We start from the raw sequence: 3,249 nt of genomic DNA, 5'->3' as shown, positions 1-3,249 counted from the left end.
AAATGATAAGTTGCGTAGCTGAGCGTAGCGAACTCCAAGTGCTGAGTAAATGTTTGTTCTACACGCCCATGCTGCTTGCTTTTCTCATCGCTTAGTCTTGAATCTCTACTTATGATACAATTTGACATGGGATTTAAAGTTCAACCTAATAATGAGACTGGAGATTTCTTCTGGACCATTTGTATGACTAAAACTCCGTGAAATAAGCCGGGATGAAATTTAGAATCTTTACCCTTTTTTATTCAGTAGGCAAAAGCGATCTGTACGTAATGTTGGCTGTGTTATTGGTTCTCATGATTCTGTTAAGTTCTACTACACATACAACACTACTTGAAAATAAGTAGTACAGTATGTGTTTGCCCAGTAGTTGATTAGATGGTGTTTACGGTTCGCGATTCAGTACATTTCCACTCATCTCAACACCAAATTTAAGTTTAAATTGTTATTGTATGTCATATATTTTCCATAACGGTCGGATTTGGGAGTACAATTGGCAAACAGGATAACAATCTCCATAATTGGTTTAACATAGATCAAAGTGCTAACATAAATTACAATATCCACAATGGTCACAATGCCAATCTTACGTGAATAGTTTTGATGTGACATTTATTTGCATTAAAATTTCAATACCACTATGGTACAGCTTCATTTCCGTCCAACAAGCATCCAGTTATATAAATGAACAGTGCTCCATAGATTTTGCTTACAATGAATTTCACAATAGACATTACCAAATGATTAATTCATTGTAGGCCAAACTTAGGTAAAGCCTCGAATGGAATGTGCTGTAATGGAGATTTTGTACCCATGTGTTCTAGGTATCTTTCACGATGCTCTGGAACGTATGGTTTCTGAAAAGCATATATGAAACGATTTTGTTAAATGGCATATTTATCAATTGCAATTATTAAGGAAACTTACAACTTTTTTCGGTGAAACCGGCGGTCGTAATGGATTCTGACCAGTGTAAGAAGTTAGATATGTGGTATTCCAAACAGATTGCTTACAAATTTTCTTAGAATACATTATGTTGTCCCAAATTCGAGTTACTGATAATTTCTATCCACGGTCGTTTGCTTTCAACAAGAAATTCTATCTATCGTAAATTTTGCCCCGTGATCTTCAAGTTACAACAGCACAGCCTACTGCTTCTCATTGATGTATCGCGAAGCTTTTCCAGCTGTTCTTGACGATTAGAAAATGCCGATACCGACGTTTGACAAGTGTCGGTAAATGGTTTTGATTCACGACATCGACAAACAGGTAATAAAACTGATTTTGTTTTCGATCCACGTGCTTTTTGCATTGCTTTACATGAATAGTCCTTTGAGCAGCAGTGGGTTTCGCATTTCTTATCACAAATTGCATTTAATTTAACACATCGTTTACAACAGTTCATAGATTCGGCATCGGTCATACATAATGTATCATGGGAATGACAACATTTCTTATGTACACAATAACACTTACACAACACTCGTGACGCAATTTTTTTGCAATTTATGCATTCCAATGAGTCCACTGATATCACAATTTTTCTACCAAAACCTCTGTTAAGCACCTGTGATTTAGTGCACTTCATGCATTTGTTTACACTGGGTTCTTTGTAGTTTTTTGCAGGACAGTCCTCTTCTTCTAGACATGGTGGAATGTAAATGGTCGAATAGGTAGTTGCAAAACGAGACATGATGAAAAATATAACTGTATACTTTAGAGTTTATCACCGTGTACTGCGATAGTGGCTTGAAAAAATACATATATTGATTTTGTCGTCGTCTTCCAGCTTTCTGATTTTAATTTAATCATAAATTTCATATGCCTCATCTATTAAATTAGCGTGTCAATTTCAACCTGACTATTTCAACTGAATCATTTTTTTTCTTAATCAAAATGTTTTCATTTGCATAAAGTTACTTTTTAATAGTTTTGAGTTGACTAATTTAAAAAGTCATTTACATTTTTCTTTCAAATAAAGAAGTAAGATTATTTAAATTAAAGTAAACGCCTATGGTTATGCTTGTTTGTGCGCTGCAGCAATTTAAAGCTCAGTAAAACAGCATTCGCTCCTATAAATACATGTAGCAAAAATGCACAGAAATTAAACGTAAACGAGCACTGGGGTAAATAAACACAGTTACGAAAAAATAGAGACAATTCTGTGAGAAATAGGGATATATATTCAAAACGGCAACATAAATCCATTTCCGTAGTTAAAAGCGAAATTGTGAGTACTGAGCGAAACAACAAGAACTGGTGTAACCCCGGTAGCAGACAGGAAGACGTTTTTGTTGGGATGTGATACACTGCTCTGAGGATAAAAAGTTGGGCCGGAAGAAATAATTTTCACTCGGACGATGCATATGTGCTGCTGGACCGAAGTAGAAAAGAATCTGCGGGGTTGGTTGGGAATGTCCGTTCGCTGGACCATTTGGTGGCCACCGTATTCCGGATAGCCAAATTGCCATGGTTCTTAAGAGAGTTTCTGCCAGAAGCCGATCATAGCCGTCTGTCATTCCCATTCCATTCATTCCAAACGATGATCGATCAGGCGTTGGTTGGATCGATAGGTTTCATTCACTTTAACGTAGCGGTCTGTAATCATCAAGCTCGAAAACCAGTGCCGATCGATGGCACCGAAGCTCATCTTCCGCTCTACCATCCTAAGTCCATTTTCCTATTCCCACCTTTTTGGAGGTGGGACTTCTAGGATGGGGGTGCGATGAGTGACCAACGTCAAGAAGCTCTATCATTCCTTTCCTTTGCTTTATGTCCGCCGTACAGAGTACAGAACACAGAAGCTGAAAATTGCGTACGAGTCCAATTATTATAAGAGCGCGCACCTTAAAATAATGCCAATTATCAATATTGTTGATGGTGTTTTAGGAAATGGAAGTAGAACCTTTCATTATGGCGGAAAAGGAAAATAGCCATCAGAAAATAGAAAAAAAACTCGGCAGGTCCAATCACCGTCTCTATTTACTAGCACAGGAAAGGATTAACCACGGAGTGGTTCCGGTGATGGAAATCAATTTTCTGTAAAATCTAATGCCATCGTGTGCATTGCCGGCATGAAAGCTAAGCGGTGGTTTTCATGCACCTCTGTTCTGAAGCTGCTATTCGGATCTGCCATAATGTTTACCTCAATCATCGTACTACTTGTTCTTTCTTCCACATTGATCGCAGTAAAACATGTTCGCATCCATACTTTTGTTCGTGCACAATGCGATGAACGTTACAAATGTGGGA

The 3,249-nt window shown here is 37.7% G+C and overlaps 1 long non-coding RNA gene across 1 annotated transcript; it reads right to left on the bottom strand.

Annotated features, from left to right (window-relative positions):
• Nucleotides 1-583: 583 nt before the first annotated feature.
• LOC120950401 (uncharacterized) lies at nt 584-1,728 on the bottom strand. Its single transcript, XR_005751127.2, has 2 exons — nt 925-1,728; nt 584-854 (listed from the first exon to the last, which is right to left on the bottom strand). It is a non-coding gene; the product is annotated as an uncharacterized LOC120950401 (long non-coding RNA).
• Nucleotides 1,729-3,249: the final 1,521 nt, after the last annotated feature.

This window comes from Anopheles coluzzii, chromosome 2 (genome assembly GCF_943734685.1).
Source record: "Anopheles coluzzii chromosome 2, AcolN3, whole genome shotgun sequence".
NCBI lineage: Eukaryota > Metazoa > Arthropoda > Insecta > Diptera > Culicidae > Anopheles > Anopheles coluzzii.
Note: the sequence above shows the minus strand (reverse complement) of the source record. Positions and strands in the feature narration are given on the sequence as shown.